Source organism: Etheostoma spectabile, unplaced genomic scaffold (assembly GCF_008692095.1).
Source record: "Etheostoma spectabile isolate EspeVRDwgs_2016 unplaced genomic scaffold, UIUC_Espe_1.0 scaffold325, whole genome shotgun sequence".
NCBI lineage: Eukaryota > Metazoa > Chordata > Actinopteri > Perciformes > Percidae > Etheostoma > Etheostoma spectabile.
In genome coordinates this window covers 467,159-477,370 of record NW_022605585.1, presented here as the reverse complement: position 1 = coordinate 477,370, position 10,212 = coordinate 467,159, and the positions used below count along the sequence as shown (strand labels likewise).

Genomic DNA, 10,212 nt, shown 5'->3' with positions numbered 1-10,212 from the left:
ACAACTATTTAGTCCTGTGTAACTTTTCATGAGAGTTATTGTAATTACAATTTATCAGGTCGTTGGTTCTCTTGTTTTCAGAGGTTAATATTGTACTGGCTGCCAGTTCACTGTCGTCCACGTTAACACTTTCACAGTTGTTAAACACGTTTTTCTCTATCACTGCTGCAGGTGATGTAATGTGGCTTTGTTCTGGTTTCTTTGTAATCGTGACCCCAAAAAAACTCCCCGTCTTCAGTTTCTAGGGAGTAGGCTTAGTTAGTTAAACGCAACGGAAAATGTTGAGAGAAGATGCAGTAAAAGGTGAGATGAATCCAGTTTTGCATAAACCTCATCCTAACCACATATGATGTAACATTGACTCCAACTCACCAAACGCTCTCTGTCTGTGTGTTTGTCATCTCTAAATGTACGTGGGACGTCTCGGCAGAGATGTTGCCGGCTGACGTAGCTTAACAAAGAATTATGAAACACGGGACATGATGGTAAACTGTCCGTTGTGCCAATAGATGGTCTGCACATGAGGTTTGCCTTGATGTTTGAGAGTGCCATGAGAGCTGTATTTTAGATGTAGAAAGTTGTAAATTTCGGGACACATCATCAGTAAAGAGCGGGTCTAGACCAGGACTCTGGGATGTTATTTATCTCCCAGGTCTTTCCATAAAGAGCAGGTCTAGACCGGACTCTGGGATGTTATTTATCTCCCAGGTCTTTCCATAAAGAGCGGGTCTAGACCAGGACTCTGGGATGTTATTTATCTCCCAGGTCTTTCCATAAAGAGCAGGTCTAGACCAGGACTCTGGGATGTTATTTATCTCCCAGGTCTTTCCATAAAGAGCAGGTCTAGACCAGGACTCTGGGATGTTATTTACAGAAACCCAACAGTTCACCAAGAGCAAGAACTAGGACACAGAGGCAAGGAAACACTTCCTTTAAGAGGCAGAAACCTGGAGCAGAACCAAGGCTCAGGGTGGGGGGGGAGAGAGGGAGAGAGAGGGAGAGAGGGAGAGAAGGGGAGAGGGGGAGAGGGAGAGAGGTAGATTCAAATTAAGGTGTCTTTTTAAAAATTAGAGCTGCGTGTTGCTAATGATTTCATTAATCAATTAGATTCCGTTTCATTATCAATTACAAGAAAATGTACAATGTCTGTTTATATTTGTGTGTGTGTGTGTGTGTGTGTGTCTGTCTCTATACAGTTTATATGTATGTATGGATATATGCGTATGTATGTACTGTATATGTATATATGTGCATATATATGTATATACGTATATATGTATATGTATGTGTATGCACTGTATATGTATATGTGCATGTATATGTATGTATATGTGTATATATATGTATGTATGTGTGTACTGTATATGTATATATGTGCATATATTTGTGTGTATATATAAATTTGTATAAATATATGTGTACTGTATATGTATATATGTGCACATATATGTGTGTATATATACTGTATGTGTATAAATATATACGCACCAAGTGGAGGTTTACATGAAGAATTGACCCCGAAACTTTAGTTTAAAAGTACTTTTTACTTGAAAAAGGCAAATATTAAAAGACAGATTTTGAGATTTAATTAATATCAGATTGCAAATCAACAATTGATTTTAATCAGAAAATCCATTACTTTAACAGTTTGATGGTTGGGCGGTTAGTTATTAATAACAAAGATGCTCTCTTGTGATCAAATACATACAGCGATGTTATGAGTAATCATGCTTTCTTCTTTCTGAGATTTCTCACCCATGCACACAGGAATAAGTCTCTCTTTTCAAACTGTGTTGGGGTTTTTTGCTTTCTGTCCTCTGCAGCTTCACTTGTCCCCCCCGTCCCCCACCTCTCATTTCCTAACCACATCAGCATTAACCCCAACCACAAACATCAGGGGAACTACGGTGTAAATTCCAGATATGTACTACAGTAGAAATTAATAAGTTTTTTTAAAAACAAAGTACATATTCTGTGATTCCAGCTTGTTAAATGTGAATATGTTCTTTACTCCTCTGTGATCTTTGAGTTGTGGACATAACAAGACGTCATAGAGGACGTCGTCTAGGGCTTTTTCAGAACACCGATCCACATTATTCACCATTTTCTGACACTTTATAGACCAAACAACTAATCAAATTGAAAATGATCGACACAGCTTCATCGACAGTGAACATAATTGTTATTTGCAGGCCTAAAGAAAAAGCACAGGTGTATTTAATGACACTGATAATAGCTGCATTTCCACACATTTACTGGGACACTGGCATCGATTTTACACTTTTCCTGCAACGAGTCAAAATTTCTCCCGTGAAAAGAGATTTATTGTAACTTGAGATGACTGATAGACCATCACACTTCATAAAAAACTAACCTGGTTGTCTGACAGCAGCCGACCGCTGCGCTGGAAGTTCCTGTGGCAGGAAGAGGAGCTAGTAGTGATACACAGAGGCAGCGTGTTGAGGGCACAGCAAAGAGAGGCCATACGTTCAGCTTTAAGGTGGTTTCAAAGTGAAACAACAGCTTTGTGTCAAACCGTGATCTGAACTGACACTTAGCAATTTTAAAAAACTAGAAACTAGAAATTAGAGCGACGGCAGAAACACATCTGCACCTTTAAAACCTGAACACCGACATCTACACGTCCTTTAAACATGAATGACTGTTTCTTTAAGCCACTTGTTTTCATTAGAAACAAGTTGTGAACACATTCACAAATCCCCTTTATCCCGTCATCTTTAATTTGAACTTTTGATCTTTGATCTTTGCATCCAGCTGTATCACAACATGATGTTTCATTAGGAGTCTTTGTGTTTGCGTCCACTGAATGTCAGTCCGATATTCTCTCTCTCTGTTAGCTGTTTTTGGTTTGCATTTATGTTGAACAGCAAGTCGAAAGAAGTCATAGTTTAGCATGTCGAAAAAAATCTATAAAGTCATAGTATAGCATGTTGAAAAAAATCTATAAAGTCATAGTATAGCATGTTGAAAAAAATCAATAAAGTCATAGTATAGCATGTCGAAAAAAATCAATAAAGTCACATTTTAGCATGTCGAAAAAAATCGTAAAAGTAATGTATGTCAAAAAAAAATTACAAAAGTCAAAGTATAGTATGTCGAAATCTTTATAAAAAAGTCATAGTGTAGTATGTCGAAAATACTATAAAAAAGTCATAGTATGTCGAAAATACTATAAAAAAGTCATAGTATGTTGAAATATTTATAAAAAAGTCATAGTATAGCATGTTGAAAAAAATCAATAAAGTCATAGTATAGCATGTTGAAAAAAATCAATAAAGTCATAGTATAGCATGTCGAAAAAAATCAAAGTCATAGTATAGCATGTCGAAAAAAATCAAAGTCATAGTATAGCATGTCGAAAAAAATCAAAGTCATAGTATAGCATGTCGAAAAAAAATCGTAAAAGTTATGTATAGCATGTCAAAAGAAATTACAAAAGTCATAGTATAGTATGTCTAAATATTTATAAAAAAGTCATAGTATGTTGAAATATTTATAAAAAAGTCACAGTATAGCATGTCGAAAAAATTATTTAAAAAAGTCACAGTATATAATGTTGAAAAAGTTGTATAAAAAGTCATGGTATGGTATGTCGAAATAATTATAAAAAAGTAATAGTATAGCATGTCGAAAAAATTTATACAAAAAGTAATAGTATAGCATAATGAAAAAATTATAAAAAAGTCATAGTATAGCATGTTGAAAAAATTATAAAAGTCATAGTATAGCATGTCGAAAAATTTAAATCAAAAAGTCATAGTATAGTATGTCGAAAAAACATTGACAGATCATAGTATCGTATTCGAAAAATTATAAGATTATAAAAAAGTAATAGTATAGCATGTCGAAAAAATTATACAAAAAGTATAGTATAGCATAATGAAATATTTATAAAAAGTCATAGTATAGTATGTCGAAAAAAACTATAAAAAAGTCATAGAATAGTATGTCAAAATATTTATAAAAAAGTCATAGTATGTCGAAAAAATTAAAAAAAAGTCATAGTATAGTGAATGTCGAAATATTTATAATAAAGTCATAGTATAGTATGTCGAAAAAACTATAAAAATTATTTAAAAAGTCATAGTATAGCATGTCGAAAAAATTATACAAAAAGTCATAGTATAGTATGTCGAAAAATTATAGAAAAATTCATACTATGTCGAAATATATTAAGTATAGTATTAATATAGTATATTTGCTATACTATGACATTTTATGATTTTTTCGACTTGCTATACTATGACTTTTTTATAGTTTGTTCGACATGCTATACTATGACTTTTTCATAATTTTTTTGACATGATGTATCATGACTTTTTCATAATTTTTTCGACATGATGTATCATGACTTTTTCATAATTTTTTCGACATACTGTACTATGACTTTTTTTCAACATACTATACTATGACTTTTTATAAATATTTTGACATACTGTACTATGACTTTTTTTATAGATTTTTTGACATACTATACTATGACTTTTGGGGATTTTTCTACTTACTATACTATGATTGTTTTCGGCATATTATACTATGACTTTTTTTTCAACATACTATACTATGACTTATTGGGGATTTTTCAACAAGGACTACTTGAGTGACTTTGAGTTGTCCTGCCTAATTCCTGTCCATGTCCATAATTAACTTGGCTCATTAGGCCATCTTGTCAGTAAACATCAGAATCAGAATCAGCTTTAATGGTCAAGTACAAACACATACTGGGAATTTGTCTTTTGTTACTCTCAAAGTTCATTCACAGAAATAAGAGAAAAAGCTCAAAACAAGGACAACACAGTTAAACAGGGTAAACTAACATTTGACTACTATGTACAGCAATGTGTGTATATAAAAACATACATGCATACACATGGAAACACTGAGTATTGTAAACAGTGCAAAAATGAAGATTATAGTAGAATCAGTGGGGAATTAATCTAACAGGTTGCTTATATTTCTGGTGGATTTAACAGTATAAACAGTGTATATTTCAGAATCAGCTTTATCTCCCAGGTATGAGGACACATACGAGGAATTTTACTTTGGAACTTCGTTGCTCACAATGTGCTTACACATACAAAACAACCACACAATATATACACACTAATATATATATATATATATATATATATACACACTATAAACAATAAACAACAACACAGTTATAAAACCATATAGAGGCATGAGTGCAATGAAGAGTGCGATACAAAATATTTAAATGTGAAGCATAGTGCAAAGGATACTGGGATAAATAGTATTATGTTATTATATTACAATGTGAACAGTATGAACATTATGAACAGTTCTGGAATAGGAAATGGGAATGATGAATAAATAACAAATAAGTGAGATTTGAGAATGGTAATGATGAGTAAATAATAAATAACAAGTGTGATATGAGAATGAGGAGTAAATGCTAACTAAGTGGAATAATGAGTGGAACCAGTGACAGGTTGCTGTTTAGAGACAGTGTTTCTGGGTTATGGACCAGAATTGAACCTGACACTGAGGGTAAGAAGTCAGCTGTTCATCAGAGAGATGGCTTGTGGGTAGAAACTGTTCCTGAATCTGTTGGTTTTGGTGTGCAGTGCTCTGTAGCGCCTCCCAGAGGGGAGAAGCTGGAACAGGTAGACAGATATACTAAAGTGGTTATAAATTACACTATTAAATACATGTTTTTCTGAAAGTTGGATGCTTAGCGTTCCAGACTTATTGTTCTGGGATTGATCCTGAAACTCTGGACCGGTTTCAAGTGTCCATATAGTGACGGTCTGTGGGAAGAAACAGGTCTCGTGTCTGTTTTTGTAGTTTGTACCTCGTTGTGTTCAGGGTTTGTAGTGACGCTTCCTTCCTGCTTCCTGACTTTGGAGGATTATAAATGCTGTACGCAGGGCAGGTGGATGCTCGATTTTTTTTTTTTTTTTTTTTTTTTTTTTCCTCTGCAGGCTTGATTGTCCATTGCAATGTTTTCCTGTCCTGTTTGGTGGCCGGTCCAAATCAAACAGCGATGGATATGCAGAAAACAAACTGAATGATGGGCCTTTTTCCCAGTAGTATCAATGTTGGACGTCCACTTCAGGTCCTGAGAGATTGTGAGAGATTAAAAGTCATAGTATAGCATGTCAAAAAAATTAGTCAAGGCATAGTATCTCAAAAAAGGTCACATATGTCATGTCATAAAAAGTCATAGTATAGCATGTCAAAAAAGTCAGTCATAAATTGAAAAAAGTCAGATTATATAGAAAAGAAAATCACCAAAAAGTCATATTACAGCATGTGAAAAAAGTCATACAAAGTCATATGTTCAAAAAAAGTCATAAAAAGTCAGAGTATATAAAAAAATCACCAAAAAGTCATAGTACAGCATGTAAAAAAAAAAAAAAGTCAAGGTATAGTTTCTCAAAAAAAGTCAATTATATGTCATGTCATAAAAAGTCATAGTATAGCATGTCGAAAAAATTATAAATTTATGAAAAACGTCAAAGTATAGCATGTCAAAAAAATGATTAAAAAAGGCAGAGAATAGCATGTCGAAATATTTATAAAAAAGTCATAGTATAGTATGTCGAAATATTTATAAAAAAGTCATAGTATAGCATGTCGAAATATTTATAAAAAAGTCATAGTATAGCATGTCGAAATATTCATAAAAAAGTCATAGTATAGTATGTCGAAATATTTATTAAAAAATCATAGTATAGCATGTCGAAATAAAAAAAGTCAAGGTATAGTTTCTCAAAAAAAGTCATATTATATGTCATGTTATAAAAAGTCATAGTATAGCATGTCAAAAGAAAGTCATGTGTTGAAAAAAAAGTCGAAAAAAGTCCAAGTATAGGATGTCAAAAAAGTTCATGCTAATGTATAATAAATTATACTTGTAAAATTGAAATGCTTCAGTACAGTACCACTTAAAAAAGGTAATCTTCACCTCTCTAAATCTCAATATTATAACTTCCTAAAGAGAGGACTTATTCCAGTATTGTTGTCTTAAACTCTGTATTAGATTACATTTACTCAAGCACAGTATAATTTTGAAGTACTTGCCAATTACTTGAGTAAATATCTAAATAAAGTAAAGTCTTGTCATAGAGTAGGTGTGTGCAGGGAAGAAAAAGACAAACAGAAACGACCCATTTCAGAACAGGATTAAGTTTATTTCCTAATAAACGGGATTACATTGGAAGTGTTAAATGCGATGCTTAGTCTCAATGCACCCCAAAAAAACCTTTAGGAACAGAACTTTCCCCCAAAATATAAAATAAAATGGAAGAAGTTGTATTGAAATGTAACCTGGACAGAAAGAAGAATTGCTTTACCTGGTGACATTTGTCAAGAACTCTTGGTAACAGTGTTATTGTACCTGAAAAACCGACTACCTCTACACTACATCTTCAAATCATATTCTATCTAAAGGAGTCATATATTAATACACGCGTCTTAAACCCAACAGTCTCTCAATCAGCATAAGTACAAAGTAATCTTTTTACATTCAGTCTCCTGATACCATTGAAATCAACGTATTACAACAGATCAAAATATAAGAAAAACAGCTGAAAAATATTTACTCAGAATCACAAAAGATTTCTCCTGGAATATGGCAATGATACATAACACTGAATGAAACACACGCACACGCACACGCACACGCACACGCACACGCACACACAACACACAACACACAACACACAACACACACACAGAGAGATTTATGCAGGTTATGGAAAACAGCCGTAGCTCAGAGCCGACCCCGAAACAACCCTGCTGCATATTAACGTCCGGATTTTATTCTAGGTTTATTTTCAACACAATACTCACATGCCATACTGTGTGTTGTGTTCGTTGTGTACGTTGGGAGAGAGTAATCTGTCAGGCTTCATGCTGGCGGAGAGGAAGTCTACTACTACGCTCTAAGAAATGGACCAAATTCACGTTTTTTTTTTTACCCTTTTGTGCTGTGCAAAAACTCAGTCTGAAGTTAGAGCGGGAGAGATGCAGCGGTGAATGGTAACTACTTACACTTAGTAAAGTATTGTGCTTAAGTACAAATTAAAGAGTACTTGTTCTTGTTCTGAGTACTTGCTCTGCTTGCATTGCGGTCGAATAAACTACAATACACAGTATTAGTGATAATAGTAATGGTGTGTTAAACATTGAAATGATTTAAAATGAGCACAACCTTAAACACGTCTTCCACCACTGCACTAATGCTGCAACAAATCAAAAATAATCGCCTTCAACTTGGGTTTGGCCGTTAATTCAAACTTTAAAGTCTATCTTTTAACTAAATATTAGCCATGTTTTCAACGCATTGTCAAGTTGCTATCTCCAATTTTGCACGTTGTCTTTTATTGGAGAAAGGTAAAAGCCGCCTCATGCGAGCGTAAAAACTTTATGGCAAATTTGAGGATTTTTTTTCTTCAAATTTAGCCATTTCCATCAACATTTTCTAAAGCAATACTTACAAAGATACGCTCAACAATACTCATGGAAACATGAAGTATTGTCTGAACATTTCTTTCTGCAGTTGCCATCTGAAGGAGTCGCCATGACGACCAATGACTGCCTCGACATACTGTCCGTATGGGAATGTGAGTACCGCATTAAACGTCACTTTAAAACACGTTTTTTAGATATCCGGTTGAACCGCTCACAGAGAATCCTTATTGTTAATATATTTATGTACAAACGCAGGGAAACACACAGGGTTCGGGTTATTTAGAAGCCGTTTCTGACGTATTACACATGATTACACACACATGCAACAAGGACTGCTTACAGTGTTATCATCGAAATATGGAGTAAAGATGAAGACTGGATGCTTGATTGCTGACATGTACTAGTGAAATAGTGTATGACACACACACACACACACACACACACACACACACACACACACACACACACACACACACACACACACACACACACACACACACACACACACACACACACACACACGACTAAAAGGTAAACTGGACTGCACTGAGACGTGAACCTGGACTAAGATACGAATTGGACTGGACTGAGACATAAACGTGGACTGAGACGTGAACCTGGACTGAGATGTGAACCTGGACTGAGACGTGAACTGGACTGAGACGTGAACGTGAACTGGACTGAGACGGGAACCTGGACTGAGACGGGAACGTGGACTGGACTGAGATACGAATTGGACTGGACTGAGATGTTGACTGGACTGTTAACAGAACTTAAACAGATATGATAACACACACACACTTAAGAGATCTAGTATTTGAATCATAAGAACCCAGGGTCTGGTTTTCTGGTCCTTCTCTGTGCCCCAGAGCCCCGTTATTGCCCCGAAACACCACCGAGTCACCCCGATGATCTCTACATGGAGTCTGTGGACGCTATCAAAGCTGTAGAATAGCTCCACGATAAGAATATGGCACAATCAACTTTTACAACTAACTGTTTAACCTATAAAAGGTAATAAGGGCGCCCGGGTCGCACAGGTGGTAGAGCAGGCGCGCCTATAGAGGTCTACTCCAGCTGTCCTGTCATTAAAGGCCTAAAATGCCCAAAAAATAATCTTAAAAAAAAAGAAAAAGATTCTGATTTACTGTACAGCAATAATACACAGACCCTCCTTTCTTTACTTAGTGCGTTTTGGTCTGAATGCTCTTAACTGAGACAACTAGGGCTGCAATTATTACACTTATTTCATTTCTCTATTAACAGTTTGATCCATTAAATGTTAGAAAATAGGCCCAAATAAAGCCGAAAGCAGTGTCTTGAAATGTCTCGTTTTGTCAAAAAGACAAATAGATATTAAGTTTATTATCACATAAGACAAAGAATGCAAAGCAGCAAATCCTCACAAGTAAGACGATTAATTGATTATCAAAATGCAGATTATTTTCCTGGGAATCGACTCATTGTTTCAGCTCTTCGTCCAAACTTCAGCGTCGATAAACACCATCACTCTTTGTTAGTATCTTAGAGTGTTTAATCCAGGGCTGTAGTCAAGACCACCTTAGTCGAGTCCAAGACCAGGACTAGTCGAGTCCAAAGAGGTTTGAGTCCGAGACCAAGTCCAAAAAAGTTTGAGGTCGAGTCAAGACAAGTCCAAGACCAGGACTAGTCGAGTCCAAGAAAAGACCGAGTCCAAAAATGTTTGAGTCCGAGTCAAGACCGAGTCCAGGACAGAATAAAGGTCTTATGCAT

The 10,212-nt window shown here is 35.1% G+C and overlaps 2 long non-coding RNA genes across 2 annotated transcripts in view; both read left to right on the top strand.

The window, feature by feature from the left end:
• Positions 1-7,571, top strand: part of LOC116686191 (uncharacterized) — a 10,683-nt gene extending 3,112 nt beyond the window's left edge. The window contains exons 2-3 of the long non-coding RNA XR_004331173.1: positions 4,858-4,861; positions 7,359-7,571. This is a non-coding gene — a long non-coding RNA (uncharacterized LOC116686191). The remainder of the gene's footprint in view (positions 1-4,857; positions 4,862-7,358) is intronic.
• Positions 7,572-8,035: 464 nt separating this feature from the next.
• Positions 8,036-10,212, top strand: part of LOC116686194 (uncharacterized) — a 21,336-nt gene continuing 19,159 nt past the window's right edge. Inside the window, exon 1 of the long non-coding RNA XR_004331176.1 lies at positions 8,036-8,141. This is a non-coding gene — a long non-coding RNA (uncharacterized LOC116686194). The remainder of the gene's footprint in view (positions 8,142-10,212) is intronic.